This window comes from Peromyscus eremicus, chromosome 3, assembly GCF_949786415.1.
Source record: "Peromyscus eremicus chromosome 3, PerEre_H2_v1, whole genome shotgun sequence".
Classification (NCBI taxonomy): domain Eukaryota; kingdom Metazoa; phylum Chordata; class Mammalia; order Rodentia; family Cricetidae; genus Peromyscus; species Peromyscus eremicus.
This window is the reverse complement of record NC_081418.1, coordinates 45,935,321-45,952,172: the sequence shown is the minus strand read 5'-3', so window position 1 is coordinate 45,952,172 and position 16,852 is coordinate 45,935,321. Positions and strand designations below refer to the sequence as shown.

Genomic DNA, 16,852 nt, shown 5'->3' with positions numbered 1-16,852 from the left:
TTGACTTACAGATCCTGCTCACAAGGGTCTCAAGCAGGAACTCAAGCAGAGAGATTGGAGGACTGCTGCTTGCTAGCTTGCTCCCAATGGCTTACACAGCCTGCTTTGTTAAATAACCTGGGACCACCTGCACAGGGGTGGCACTGCCCCACCATGGGCTGGCCCCTCCCACATCAGTCATTAATAGTCTGCCTAGGCTGGTCTAGTGGAGCCAGTTTTCAGTTGAAGTTCACTCTGCCCAGCTATTCCTGGCTTGTATCAACTGGGGGGGGGGGGGGAATCTAACCAAGATAAGAGTTGCAGGAAAATGCGGTTCTAGCATATTTACAAAAATGGTTTTGGCCTGGCAGTGGTGGCCCATGCCTTTAATCCCAGCACTTTGGCTTCATGAACTTCCCTGAAAGCATCATGTAGATACATTTCAAGCCTCTAGATTTTAAAAACATCAACTCAGACCAGCCCTGTGTCTTCCGCAGAGGGAGGGAGTGTCTGTGTTGGGGCTGAGCCAGCATGGGGAAAGTGAACGTGACCATGAGCTGCAGTGACTTCTGGGTCTCGACCGAAGTTGAAATGGGTATGAAGAACCATGAAATTGTTTCCTGCAGTTGGGTTGCCTCTATCACTAACCTGAAACACCGTGGCTGTAATAGTTTTAAGAGAATTAGCGAAGCATAAACTTTCAGCTTGGGAATGTACTAAAACCATCCAGGGCTGTTGGTTGATGAACGCTGGCTGATTACCCAGCATCGACAGCACTCTCTTCTAGACAGGTAGTCAAGTCTGTAGGAAACCAGGTGGATGTTGACGGAATCAGATATTTACACTGTTGCAAATGAAGAAAGACAGCGATTTGCATTAAAGCCTCACAGACTGGGAAGAACTTCCTTTCAAAATCTGAAAAACAAGCGTGACTACCATAAGCACAAGCACTTTTCTGTGGCTTTATTTCTTTCATTTCTCTGCTGTAGTGAGCTTTCTTGTTGGGACTGCCAGCCCCCAAATAATGACACAGAGATGTCTTATCAGTTATAATAGCCTGGCCTTTAGCTTAGGCTTGCTCCCAACTAGCTCTTAGAACTCAAATTAACCTGTTTCTATTCATCTACATTCTGCCACGTGGCTTTTTACCTCTCTTCCATTCTGTATGTTCAACTCTCTCCATGTCTTGCTGGTGTCTCTCACATACCCAGACTCTAATTCTCTGAGTTCCTTTCTCTGCTTGGGAGTCCCGCCTAACCTCTCCTGTCTAGCTATTGGCCATTCAGGTTTTTATTAAAGCAATCACAGTGACACATCTTCACACAGTGTACAAATATCTCAGAACACTCTGCTGTGAAGGAACTTGCCTACATGAAGGCATTATGTGAGAGGAAATGTCCAGTTCCAAAGCCAATTGATTATTAATTGCTGTGCAGTGGTCATGGAGCTCATGCATGGTTATACCCTGTGTCAGAGACATCATGTTGAAGACTCCACATCAATATATGATGAATCTATGGGACTAATAGTCTAGCTGGGCAATCATGGGCCGATTCATGGAGATTTCAGTGGATTCAGTGGATACCACCATGATTGATTTTCCACAAATAGTTTCCACTTCTCATTTGAATGCTGAATAGTATTTTGACAGATTTGTTAAATGCTTTAGAGAGTTCTTCAGGAAACATTTTGGCTATGAGTTCTGCCCAACCTTTAGGGATATTGGGGGGGGGGCACACTCCTGATGTTGAGGTCTCTGCCATTGGTGACACAAAGGAGATACAAGCAGATGATAAAGTGCTACCTCCAGGGGGTCCAGATGATAAAATGACTGAATCAGAAGAGGAATCTGACTTCTCATTTTCTGATGAAGAGATGTCAGAAAAAACATAGGTTTGGAGGCCAGAGGTAGAGAATGAACGGAAGCAGGCCGATGGGTTGGATGGCGATTGTTGCTGCTCATCTGTAAACCTCAAGCAAACAGGAAAACAGTTTATCAGAGGGAGGTGCTGATGCATACGGTTTTGAAATGCCTTAATTAAAGCAAACTTTAGAAGAAACGAAAGGGCAGGTTTCTGGCTGTAGATCCATGACTGGGTTTTCTGAGGAGAGGAGTAGACCTGAACAGTGACACCAAGCAAGATGGCCACACGTGAAGGGGAAGCCTGCTGCCTCGGGAGAGTATGAGGATGATGAATAGCCTCATCTCACTGCCTTATCGCCTTTGAGCAAGGAGTTCAAGCCTTCAGAGAGGAAGTGTGAAGGGTGTTAAGCAGCATAGAAGAACATTGAGTGTTACAGTTCCTCCAGAACTGGTAAAGCAGAAGGTGAAAGGTTAGCTGACAAACCAGGAAAAATCACTGCCAGAAGCCGACTGGAGAAAGAGGAAGCAAATGTGTTTCTAAGCAGTGGAGGGAAAACATGCAAAATAGTAAATCAAGTTTGGGCGCAGCCAGCTTTGGGGGAGTCTAATATATTCCTAATATACAGTTTTTAAGTTACTCTAATTCTATTTTTAGCCACCTTTGGTCTTTTATGGACCCAAACCACCATATACAGAAATAAGCCTCATTAATCTATAAAAATAAAAGCACCAGCTGAATGTACCTAACTGAAACACTGTGTGATACTATGTGAATAAGTCATTCATATTCTTGCCCAACCCCTCTCCTTTTCTCCCTCCCTCCATTCCTGTGTCCATCCCCCCTCCCTTCTTTCTCAATGCAGAGCTAAGAGAATTCTATTTTGGAGGAAATAATCGTCATGTGAATTCATCAAAATCCAAAAAGATTGTTCTATTTTTGTTTGGGTTCAAAACCAAGATTTCTTAACCTTCAGCTACAAGTTCAATAATATTGAGAGCACGCCAGGGAGGCGCGCTCTACTGCTGCATTATACTCACAGCCCTCCTTTGCTTTACCTTTGAGAAGGTCTTGCTAAGTTACTAGATGTCAGGAGCCATTATCATGAGTTATTGTAGGCCGCAGGATTATGCAGTTAGAATTCAGCTGTCATTTACAAGGTCAATCCATCAGAATCTTTGATTTGAGGATTAAATTAAAATGCAGGGCATCATCTTGCCCCGGACTTGAGCCTTCTGAAGCACAGGTTCTGGTCACTGGGCAAGTTCCCTTCTAGCCCCACCGGGAAGGATCCCCTTCTCCAAGACCCCTGGCAGACCCTGCAGTCTCCACGCCCTGCCCCCACCCCCCATCTGCCTGAGCCCCAAGCCTCTTCCTGAGACTTAGAGGCCGGCCCCAGCTCCCATCTTGCCCCGGACTTCCCTTCTGAAGCACAGCTCCCAGCTCCCATCTTGCCCTGGACTTCCCTTCTGAAGCACAGCACAGCACAGAGCTCCCATCCTGCCCCGGACTACCAATTTGGACAAGAGAGCTCCCATCTGGACAAGAGAGAGAGACTTCCTGAATCTGTCAGCTCTGTCTGAACCAAGTGTGCGGATAAGGCCAAGAACGAACCACAAAGAGATGGGCAGACGTCAAGGCAGAAACACATACAACAAAATGAATAGCAATACACCATCACCAGGCCCTAGCCCTCCTCCAACACCTAGACCTGAACATCAGAAATTGGAAGAAGCAGAAGAAAATAGCCTTATGAATGTCATCATGAAGAAGCTAGAGGCTCGTGTAGAGGAAAAGACAAAAAAATGTGAAGAACGCTGTAAACAACTAGAGGAAAGGGCAAACAAATTAGAAGAAATCAAAAAAGTCCTGGAAGAGAACAATAAAATACTGAAAGAAAATCAAGAAAAATCAATGAAACAAATGAAGGAAACAGTCCAAGACCTGAAAAGGGAAATAGAAAAAATGAAGAAGACACAAACAGAGGGAATGCTGGAAATAGAAAATCTGAGAAAACGATTGGGAACTTCAGATGCAAGTATAATCAACAGAATGCAAGAGATGGAAGAGAGATTCTCTAGCGTTGAAGATACAATAGAAGAAATAGACTCATCAGTCAAAGAAAACACTAAAGTCAACAAAGTCATGAACCAAAATGTCCAAGAAATTTGGGACACCATGAAAAAACCAAACCTACGAATAATAGGGGTAGAAGAAGGAGAAGAATACCAACTCAAGGGCACAGAAAATATATTCAACAAGATCATAGAAGAAAACTTTCCCAACTTAAAGAAGGAAATGCCTATGAAGATACAGGAAGCCTATAGAACACCAAACAGACTAGACCCCAAAAAAAGTCCCCTCGCCACATAATAATTAAACAATTAAACGTACAGAATAAAGAAAGAATATTAAGAGCAGCAAAGGAAAAAGGCCAAGTGACATATAAAGGCAAACCTATCAGAATAACACCCGATTTCTCAATGGAGACTTTGAAAGCCAGAAGGTCCTGGACAGATGTAATGCAGACACTAAGAGACCATGGATGTCAGCCTAGACTAATATACCCAGCAAAACTTTCAATCATCATAGATGGAGTGAACAAGACATTCCATGACAAAGCCAGATTTAAACAATATTTATCCACAAACCCAGCCCTACAGAAAGCACTAGAAGGAAAATTCCAACCTAAGGAAGTCAGATACACCCTCGAAAACGCAGGCAATAGATAAAGCCACAGCAGTAAACCCCAACAAAGAAAAGTACACACACATCACCACCAAAAAATAACAGGAATGAACAATCACTGGACATTAATATCCCTCAATATCAATGGACTTAATTCACCTATAAAAAGACATAGGCTTACAGAATGGATACGAAAGCAGGACCCATCTTTCTGCTGCATACAAGAAACACATCTCAAATTCAAAGATAGACACTACCTAAAAATAAAAGGCTGGGAAAAGACTTTCCAATCAAACGGTCTTAAGAAACAAGCGGGTGTAGCCATCCTGATATCCAGCAAAATAGACTTCAAACTAAAATCAATCAAAAGAGATCAAGAAGGGCATTACATACTCATCACAGGAAAGATCCACCAAGATGAAGTCTCAATTCTGAACATTTATGCCCCAAACACAAGGGCACCCACATATGTAAAAGAAACATTATTAAAGCTTAAATCACATATAAAACCCCACACATTAATAGTGGGAGACCTCAACACCCCACTTTCACCACTGGACAGATCCCCCAAATCGAAACTTAACAGAGAAATAAAGGACTTAACTGATGTCATGACTCAAATGGACTTAATCGACATCTACAGAACATTCCATCCTAACAAAAAAGAATATACCTTCTTCTCAGCACCCCATGGAACCTTCTCTAAAATCGACCACATACTTGGTCACAAAACAAATCTAAACAGATACAAAGCAATTGGAATAACCTCCTGTGTTCTATCAGACCACCATGGTCTAAAGTTGGATTTCAACAACAACAAAAACTACAGAAAACCTACAATCTCATGGAAACTGAACAATACCCACCTGAATCACCAATGGGTTAAGGAAGAAATAAAGAAAGAAATTAAAGACTTCCTAGAGATCAACGAAAATGAAGACACCACATATCCAAACCTATGGGACACTATGAAAGCAGTACTAAGAGGGAAATTCATAGCACTAAACGCCCACATAAATAAGCTGGAGAAATCTCACACTAGTGACTTAACAGCACACCTGAAAGTTCTAGAACAGGAAGAAGCAAAGTCTCCCAGGAAAAATAGATGCCAGGAAATTATCAAAGTGAGAGCTGAAATCAATAAAATTGAAACAAAGAGAACAATACAAAAAATTAATGAAACAAAGAGTTGGTTCTTTGAGAAAATCAACAAGATAGACAAGCCCTTATCCAAACTAACCAAAAGACAGAGAGAGAGCATCCAAATCAACAAAATCAGAAATGAAAAGGGGGACATAACAACAGACATTGAGGAAATCCAGAGAATCATCAGGTCATACTTCAAAAACCTCTATTCCACAAAACTGGAAAACCTAAAAGAAATGGATAATTTTCTGGATAGTTACCACATACCTAAATTAAATCAAGACCAGATAAACTATTTAAATAGTCCAATAACCCCTAACGAAATAGAAACAGTCATTAAAAGTCTCCCAACCAAAAAAAGCCCAGGACCAGATGGTTTCAGTGCAGAATTCTACCAGATCTTCAAAGAAGAGTTAATACCAATACTCTCTAAATTGTTCCATACAATAGAAACAGAAGGAACATTACCAAACTCCTTCTATGAGGCTACAATTACCCTGATTCCCAAACCAAACAAGGATACAACAAAGAAAGAGAACTACAGACCGATCTCCCTCATGAACATTGATGCAAAAATACTCAATAAAATACTGGCAAACAGACTCCAAGAACACATCAAAACAATTATCCACCATGATCAAGTAGGATTCATTCCAGGGTTGCAAGGATGGTTCAACATACGAAAGTCTGTCAATGTGATACACCATATAAACAAACTCAAAGAAAAAAACCACATGATCATCTCACTAGATGCTGAAAAGGCATTTGACAAAATCCAACACCCCTTCATGATAAAGGTCTTGGAGCGATCAGGAATACAGGGAACATACCTAAACATAATAAAGGCAATTTACAGCAAGCCAACAGCCAACAGCCAACATCAAATTAAATGGAGAGAAACTCAAAGCAATTCCACTAAAATCAGGAACGAGGCAAGGCTGTCCGCTCTCCCCATACTTATTCAATATAGTACTTGAAGTTCTAGCCAGAGCAATAAGACAACATAAGGAGATTAAGGGGATACAAATTGGAAAGGAAGAAGTCAAGCTTTCCTTATTTGCAGATGACATGATAGTATACTTGAGCAACCCCAAAGATTCCACCAAGGAACTGATACAACTTATAAACACCTTCAGCAACATAGCAGGATACAAGATCAACTCAAAAAAATCAGTAGCCCTCCTATATACAATGGACAAAAAAGCGGAGAAGGAAATCATAGATACATCACCCTTTACTATAGCCACAAATGACATAAAATACCTTGGGGTAACACTAACCAAGCAAGTGAAGGACCTATATGACAAGAACTTTAAGTCCCTGAAAAAAGAAATTGAAGAAGATGTCAGAAAATGGAAAGATCTCCCATGCTCATGGATAGGCAGAACTAACATAGTAAAAATGGCAATCTTACCAAAAGCAATCTACAGATTCAATGCAATCCCCATCAAAATACCAACACAATTCTTCACAGACCTGGAAAGAATAATACTCAACTTCATATGGAAAAACAAAAAACCCAGGATAGCCAAAAGAATCCTGTACAATAAAACAACCTCTGGAGGCATCACGATCCCTGACTTCAAGCTGTACTATAGAGCTACAGTAATAAAAACAGCTTGGTACTGGCATAAAAACCGACATGTGGACCAATGGAATCGAATTGAAGACCCTGACATTAATCCGCACTCCTATGAACAAATAATTTTTGACAAAGAAGCCAAAAGTGCACAATGGAAAAAAGAAAGCATCTTCAACAAATGGTGCTGGCAAAACTGGATATCAACATGTAGAAGGCTGCAAATAGATCCATATCTATCACCGTGCACAAAACTTAAGTCCAAGTGGATCAAGGACCTCAACATAAATCCAGCTACTCTGAACCTGCTAGAAGAGAAAGTAGGAAGTAGTCTTGAACGCATTGGCATAGGAGACCACTTTCTAAATAGAACACCAGTAGCACAGACACTGAGAGAAACAATCAATCAATGGGACCTCTTGAAACTGAGAAGCTTTTGTAGGGCAAAGGATACGGTCAACAAAGCAAAGCGACAGCCTACAGAATGGGAAAAGATCTTCACCAATCCCACATCTGACAGAGGACTGATATCCAGAATATATAAGGAACTCAAGAAATTAGACATCAAAATGCCCAACAGTCCAATTAAGAAATGGGCTATAGAACTAAACAGAGAATTCTCAACAGAGGAAACTCAAATGGCTGAAAGACATTTAAGGAATTGCTCAACATCCCTAATCATCAGGGAAATGCAAATCAAAACAACTCTGAGATACTACCTTACGCCTGTCAGAATGGCTAAGATCAAAAACACTGAAGACACCTTATGCTGGAGAGGATGTGGAGCTAGGGGAACTCTCCTCCACTGCTGGTGAGAATGCAAGCTTGTACAACCACTTTGGAAATCAATATGGTGCTTTCTTAGAAAATTGGGAATCCATCTCCCCCAAGATCCAGCTATACCACTCTTGGGCATATACCCAAGGAATGCTCAACCACACCACAAGAGCACTTATTCAGCTATGTTCATATCAGCATTGTTTGTAATAGCCAGAACATGGAAACAACCTAGATGCCCTTCAACTGAAGAATGGATAAACAAAATGTGGTACATATACACAATGGAATACTACTCAGCAGAGAAAAACAATGACATCATGAGGTTTGCAGACAAATGGAAGGACCTAGAAAAAATCATCCTGAGTGAGGTATCCCAGACTCAGAAAGACAAACATGGTATGTACTCACTCATAACAGGATACTAGATGTGGAACAAGGATGACTGGACTGCTACTCACATCACCAGGCAGGCTACCTGGAAAACAGGACCCCAAGAAAGACACAGGGATCGCCCAATGACAGAGAAATGGAATGAGATCTACATGAACAGCCTAGACATGAGTGGGGGTAGTGAAGGGCGAGGGTCGAGGGAAAGAGAGCTTGGGTGAGTGGGAGATCCCAGCTGGATCAACAACAGAGAGGGAGAACAAGGAATAGGAGACCATGGTAAATGAAGACCACATGAGAATAGGAAGAAACAAAGTACTAGAGAGGCCCACAGAAATCCACAAAGATACCCCCACAACAGACTGCTGGCAATGGTTGAGAGACAGTCCGAATTGACCTACTCTGGTGATGGGATGGCCAAACACCCTAATTGTCGTGCTAGAAACCTCATCCAACTACTGAGGGATCTGGATGCAGAGATCCATGACTAGGGCCCAGGTGGATCTCTGGGAGTCCAATTAGCGAGAATGAGGAGGGTTTATATGAGAGAGAATTGTTGAGACCAAGGTCAGATAAAGCACAGAGACAAATAGCCAAACAAACGGAAACACATGAAATATGAACCAATGGCTGAGAGGTCACCAACTGGATCAGGCCCTCTGAGTGGGTGAGACAGTTGATTGGCCTGATCTGTTTGGGAGGCATCCAGGCAGTGGCACCGGGTCCTGTGCTCATTGCATGAGTCGGCTGTTTGAAACCTGGGGCTTATGCAGGGTCCCTTGGCTCGGCCTGGGAGGAGGGGACTGGACCTACCTGGACTGAGTCCACCAGGTTGATCTCAGTCTGTGAGGAAGGCTTTGCCCTGGAGGAGATTGGAATGGGGGGCGGGCTGGGGGGAAGGTGAGGGGGGCGGGAGGGGGGAGAACAAGGGAATCTGTGCCTGTATGTAGAACTTAATTGCATTGCAAAATAAAAATTTAAAAAAAAAAAGAGAGAGAATAATATGAAAATCTTGGCATCAGATATCTCACAACATAAATATAAAAAAAATGCAGGGCATATTGGAATTATTGCCTTTTGAACGAATTGGTTGTTTCTTGTTGTAGATTTTTTGGTGCAATTACAGCTATGATATCTCCCCATTGCCATGCATCTTCGTGTAATGTGTATATGTAATCTCATGATTATATCTCAATCTTATGGGCATACATATGGATGGTCAGGATGATGACTTCTCATTAATTGTATAATTAGGATATATAGAAGATATATCCAAATGCTTCATAACTAGATCTATTGTCCCATGATACTGTAGACACTTAAAGCCTGACTTGTTCCTTCTAGTCAGACCAACAAAAATAACAGTCTTACCTCAGTCTAACACAAACTGCACACATTTAGCTCATTTTTACCTCAGAGCAAGTTCAAACTAGACTAAAGACCTTTGTAAATAGGTCATAAGTTTAAAACTTTACATTCATGCACAAGGTTAGAGTCTTAGGTGTCTACCAAGGTTACTACACAAAGCAGCCTAGGAAAAGCCTGCCAATTCTTCGCTTGCCAAGTCTGCTGATAAAGAGCTATGTCTCAGAGTTTGTCACACCAGGCACGGCACCCCCTCCATCTGGTCCTGAGACCTAGGAACCTTGTGTTGCCATGGTAAATGGCTCTGCTCTTATCGCTTACCCTAGGAATATGTTTTGGCCACTGAGAGGTAACTCTTGTAACTTTTGCTATTGCTTCAAGCCTTCTATAAAAAAAGAATGATTAGGCTAAATGAGAAGAAGCAGGAAGATGAGAGCAGAGAATTAGAGCTGAGAAAGTATAGACAATTAGGCCAGGAAAATTAGGAAAAACAACAGAAGAATAAAGAGACATGCAACAAAGTATAATATGAGCAGATTCATTCCTTCGCCCTCAGATTCTTAGTTTTCCTCACTTTTTGAACACTAAAAAGAAGACTTTGAGGCTGGTCCTTAAAGGTCGTCATTAACTAGAGCTGGCCTGGAGCTCACTCTTTAGCCCCTGGGTCCCTGAACTTGCAATCTGTCTGCCTCAGCCTCCTGCGCGGTAAGGATTATAGGCCTATAGCACTTCAGGGCTAATGCTTGTATGGAAACCTTGGAGCTTCCTTCTTAGACTAGACATCACGGATAGGTAAGGTCACCAAGGGCCACCAGGTGGCGACAGAGTCTAATGTCCAAGTTGGCACTTTAATGGCCCCCAAGTATAAAGGGGGAAGCCAGTGCAATTAAAGGATTAAAAAGATGGACAGGCTGGGAGTGGTGAGTCATGCTGCAATACCTAGAGTGGAGCAGAAGAGGCAGGGGGATCTCAGCGACCTAAAGGCCCTGATCTGTATCTCCAGTTATAAGCCAGCCAGAGCCAAATGGCAAAATGTGGCTCAAAACGGGTAAAGGAAAACGAGAAGTACTTGTGCCTACAGTCTCAGTACCTGGTAAGGGGTGATGGGTAGATAGGTAGAGATAGGTGACCATCTTGAGCCTGGAAAAATGTACCGTGGGTGGCATGGGGTGGCAGGGAGCCAAGAACAAAAGGAAAACCAGAAAGCCATGAGACCAATAAGCTGAGATCAAGATACCGAACCCTTTATAAGTGTGAGTCAGTGAAGCAGGCATACCCAAGCAATGGGGTGGCGGGCGCTCTCTGTTAATTGTAACCATTCACACATATCCAGAAGGGAGATCTTCCCTCCGCTTTGACACAGTTCTCACCCAATGACTCTGAAGGACTTTTTAATGTAAGAACCGCTTTTTTAATACCAAGCCTCCATCCAGCATCCTTTGCTCTCAGCTACATGGCTATTCCCCGTGGTTGAAGTCAACCTTACCTCCAGCCAGGTGTTCTACAGAAAGTTACAGAAGCTTGTGCATTCGAATCAACTCAAAAATCCTCACAAATGAATCAAGGCTGTACAACACTCCCCTTCTTTTCTGTCTGGCTCGCCATGACCTCACAGAGGTAGTTCATCTCTGCTCCCCAAAACCTCTTTATCAGACTTCAGCAACCCATGTACACAGATGACTGCCTCTCCTCTCCACAGGGCTGGGGCCGTCTGCCCTGCCTGCTTTGAAGTCACTCCTGCAGATAGAGCAAGCTGGGCTCCAACCTCTGGGCATTGACAGAGTTGGATGGGGAAGACATCCACCCTTTTCCAATGGGGAATAACCAAAAGGTCTCATTGTCTGGATCCGTTTACTCCTGTGGAAGATGAGCTAGAAATGCTGGCCACTGGAGTTTTTCCTAAATCCTAGGAAGAGGTGTGGGGAAGCGGTTTCTACAGGGTTCCCCTAAGAAGATGGTCCTTTCACAATATTCACAGAGGAGCTCACAAACACAAATAAACTGGGGTTGTCTATTCCTTTACATTTCAGCTAACAGAATCCTATCCCAAAGACTCATGATTCATATAGTCAGACATGTCATACATATTGCTGACTGTGGAGCCAAGATATATAGCCGCTGTATACTTGACAAGTTCAGAAGTAAGATCAGGGGTGGGTTTTATGGCAGGTGCCACACGCTGACAAAAGGGAATCATGCAAGTCCATTTGCCAGGTCTTCCTTTAGCATTATAGAGAGAAAAGCCACTCACTGGCTAGCGGGCATATGCCTGTGGGCTCCCCTGTCCTGGTCAGTGAGACAGTGATTGACTCAGGCTTCATTACTCTTAATCTTCTGACATTTAGGTAGTCTGCAATTTTTTTTATTTGCCTGTTTTTAAATATTTTCTTTCATGTACTTATTTGTGTGTATGCATGCTCACATGGACGTGCATGCCACAGCTGGTATGTGGTCATGGGACAACCTGTGGGAATTATTCTCTCCTCTCCTGTATGGGTCTCAGGAATTGAACTCAGGTCCTCCAATGCTGTAGGATGTTCTGTATGGCAAATGTGTTGCTCTGATTGGTTAGTAAATAAAACACTGATTGGCCAGTAGTCAGGCAGGAGGAAGTATAGGCAGGACAAAGAGAAGAAGAATTCTGGGAAGTGGAAGGCTGAGTCAGAGACACTGCCAGCCGCTGCCAGGACAAGCAGCATGTGAAGATGCTGGCAAGCCACGAGCCACGTGGCAAGGTATAGATTTATGGAAATGGATTAATTTAAGCTGTAAGAACAGTTAGCAAGAAGCCTGCCACAGCCATACAGTTTGTAAGCAATATAAGTCTCTGTGTTTACTTGGTTGGGTCTGAGCAGCTGTGGGACTGGCAGGTGAGAGAGATTTGTCCTGACTGTGGGCCAGGCAGGAAAACTCTAGCTACACTCCAACTTGACTTCAAACACCCTTACCAACCGTGCTACCTCACTGGCCTTGTTGGTTTGTTTTTGAGACAAGGTCTTACTCTATTAACCCTGACAGCCTGGTGTTCACTATATAGTCCAGGTGGCCTCAAAATTGTGGCAACCCTGTCTCAGCCCACTAAGTATTGGGATTCTCATTCTGTGCCAACACTTCTAGCTCAGTTTTCAAAAGCTTCCCACCTACCAGTAACATAATGTAACGCTAACAGATACACATATCTCACCAGCGTGATGAATAATCTCGAAAGAGTGCTGTAATTTAGAATTTTATCATAGTGATCAGCTTTTTTTCTGAGCTAGATTATACTGGATTATCTCCAAGGTTATTCCTGACTAGAGTAGCAAAATGAGAATTTTGAAAATGAAGTTTAAATTTGCAGTACCACACACTGGGTTGGTATCAAAACAACCCTATCGATGTGTTAAGATTCTGTAAGACTCCACTTTTTGTGGCTCTATGAAGCCACCAGAATTAACTTAAAGACACTGTCTCAGTCAGGGTTTCTATTGCTGCAACAAAACATCATGACCAAAGAGCAACTTGGAGAGGAAATGGTTTATCAGGCTTATACTTCAGCATTGCTGTTCATCACCGAAGAAAGTCAGGACAGGAATTCAAACAGGGCAGGAACCTGGAGGCAGAAACTGATACTGAGGCCAAGGAACGAAGCTGCTTACTGACTTGCTTCCCATGTCTTGCTCAGCTTACCTTCTTATAGAACCAAGGACCACCACCCATCATGGGCTGGACCCTCCCCCATTGATCACTAGTTGAGAAAATGTCTTACAGCTGGATCTCATGAAGGCCTTTCCTCAACTGAGGCTCCTTCCTCTGATGACTCTAGCTTGTGTCAAGTAGACACAAAATGAGTCAGTACAAATACCAACATCTTTTGGGGGGTGGGGGAGGGGGTTCTAGATAGGGTTTCTCTGTGTAACAGTTCTGGCTTTGTAGACCAGGCTGGCCTCAAACTCATAGAGATCTGCCTACCTCTGCCTCCCCAAGTGCTGGGATTAAAGGCGTGTGCTATCACCGCCCCAAAGACACCAACATCTTTAATTGCTTTAATTGAATTCAATACTTTAATCTGTCAGCTTAATGTTAAATTAGTAAGATAGCCCACTAACCAATTAAAGCAATACAATTGAAACTAATGGGATTCAATTGCTTCCATTAACTATACTTATTTCTCAAAATATGTACTGAGGGTAACATAAGCACATGCCATGATAAGCTTTTAGACCCCAATAAGCTCTCCACCAACGCAGCAATCCAAATCAGACCAAATCAGACCAAATTAGAAAAAGACCCGGTTTAATGAGTAAAGCATTCTCAGGTGATTCTTCAGCCCCCAAAGAGGAGATGGGAAAGAAAGACCAAAAAACCATGTGTCTGTTTTCTGGGGTACAGTTTAGATACCCTGTTAGAGTGGTCTTGAGCATCTCAGGGGACGAGCTGTGTTTGGCGGGACTTTCTGAGGGGCAGGGTCTGGGCAGAGAGGTAGATCTTCCACCAGACCTTTCCAGATTCTGGGTATATGGATGCCAGGGTGCCAGGGGCTGGGGTGGAGCTTCCACCAGAACATGTCAATGTGGTGATGTGAATGGGATGCCCTCCATGGTCTCATCTCAATCATTTGAATACTTGGACTCCAAGGGTAGTGCTCTCTGGGGAGGTTTACATGGCACAGCCGTGCTGAAGGAAGTGTAGCACTGTGGGCAGGTTTGGGATAAAAATCCTAGCCCCCTGCTGCTGCCTCAGCCCTCACAATGTGGAACTGTAAGCCCAAATGAAGTATTCTTTAAGTTGCTTTGGTCATGACATCTTATCGCAGCAACAGAAAAGTGACCAATGTGGCCAGCTGGATTCCGTTTGCCGGTGTCTGCGTCACTGCACACAGCACTGAGAAGTGTAGAAGGAAAGTGGAAGAAAGCGGAGAACCTGCCTGATTCCATTTTGAAGGCAGGAGCCATTATGCTATATTTTTTAAAATAAATTTCTATTTACTGTGAGAGCTGAGTTGCTCTCTGTTTCCTAGAACCTGACCTTCCCCAACCCATGACCTTGATTTGTTTGTGAGACTACCCTGACTCTCCCTGACCCCTCCCTAATCACATGGTGGGCGACCACATGATGTTATTTTAAAGATGTGTGTGTGTGTGTTTCCTTATTGCCCCATCGTATCCCTTCTGTAAAACTACTTGTGATTTTACTCCTTAAAAGGGGGCCAAGAGATGGATTGGGGCTGCTCTCTTTAACCTGACTTAGAAGGCAGTTGCTGACCAGCTCTTGGGTGCACCCCAATAAAAACCAAGCTTTCTTCAAATTTGGCTCAAATTGTGGTAGTGGTCTTATTCTCACCATTAGGATTAACAAAGCACATGAGAGAGGCTGCTATAAACATAGGACTTCCTAAGGACTCTCTTAGCCAGACTGATATTGAAGACCTGGGAGAACTTGGTTACATCTTAATCCCTGACTCCAGGCTGGCTGACCCAGGCTGCAGCTCCTGAACAGTCTCATTCCCTCTTCTGCAGCCTAAAGCCCACAACTCTACTACTCCTTACAGTTAGATGTGGCCTCTGCTGCCAGCCCAGGCTCACCCCATGCTGAAGCAGCGCAGACATCCACTGGGGCAGAGCAAACCCTTCAGCTCCTCAGAGCTAGGAGAGCATGCAGCTGAGAGCGTGCAGCTCCTTGTCTGGTGAATTCTTAAGGGATGATGGTGCCGGCGGATAATTATGAGGCCTGTGTTTACCCGCTTGTCCCGGAACTTGGCTTCCAGCTTCCTGGGAGAACGGAGTGAAGTCACAAGACTCCAGAGACCTAAGAGCTACCACAGAGACACTGGCTTTCCAGGGCTGTTCATTCATAAACAGCTGAAGCCAAGCTGAGAGAGAGGCTGCACTTGAGTGACCAAATCAGGGGAGATGGAGTGGGAAGGCTCTTTTTCCTGGGGTCACTTTTCTCTGTCAGAGCTCAGGCAAAAGTGAAGGAAATGGTCATTGAAGGGACCCAGGGCCTTTAGGAACTGCTGCAGTTCGTCATTAGAGAAAGAGCCTGTCTCTAGAGCTGCAGCATCTCTGAGGCAGGCAGAAGGAGAACTTACTTTGGAAGATGTAGAAATATTAATATTTAGGGGAGTCGTGACTTCCAACTTACAGGTCCCTCCTCCTGTCTCTGTACTTGTGAGAGGACACTGTATACTTGTCGGGCCATGTATTTTGAAGACCATGTGAGTGATGTGCGTGACACCTTTGTACGTGTGTGTGTGTGTGTGTGTGTGTGTGTGTGTGTGTGTGTTAGAGGGAGAGAGAGACAAAGAGACAGAGAAAGACAGAGACAGAGAGGCAGAGAGTCACTAGGTTGTCAGAGCCAGCCTGGATCTTGCTGCAACTTCCTGCCTCAGACTCCTCCGTCTACAAGTAAATACCTGCAACATCACGCCAGCTCATTATTACTGATAATATTTTGCAGTTCACACCCAGAAAAGTGGTCCTTAGAGAAGGGGCTAGTCTTGTGGATAATTTGATTCTTAGGGGTTCTCCTGTGAGGCTACAGCCCTTGCCTTGGCAGGGAGCGATGGCTGTCACAGACAGGAAGCTAAAGCCACACGGAGTCAGAGCGACATCACAGGATACAGCAAGGCTGGTGTGAGATCTCAGCCAAGTTCTCGGTGATGGAGGTGGCTTTTGGAAGTGCTAGTGCAGAGAACCACCCATTCCAAAGTCGCTCGAATTTGTCTATCCTAAAGCTACTTCTTCCTTTAGTGATTAAGTAGGCAAGAATTGCCAAGCAGTGGTGGCGCATGTCTTTAATCCCAGCACTTGGGAGGCAGAGGCAGGTGGATCTCTGTGAGTTCAAGACCAGCCTGGTCTACAAATGAAGTTACAGGGTAGCCAGGGCTCTACAAGAAAAAATTAATAAGTAACTAATAAGTGAAAAGGCAAATATTTATTTACTAGTTTAAACCTTGACTGACGTTCCTTGAGTGGATTAATGCTAATATGGTTGTCACAACATGGCTTTTCCATCTCTTGCGCATGGATCAGGTGACAATATGTTTGAGGAAGTTTTACCATTTCTTCGTTGTTTATTCGTTCTC

The 16,852-nt window shown here is 43.6% G+C and overlaps 1 pseudogene; it reads left to right on the top strand.

The window, feature by feature from the left end:
- Window positions 1–510: 510 nt before the first annotated feature.
- Window positions 511–2,451, top strand: LOC131906243 (serine/threonine-protein kinase RIO2-like; annotated as a pseudogene).
- Window positions 2,452–16,852: the final 14,401 nt, after the last annotated feature.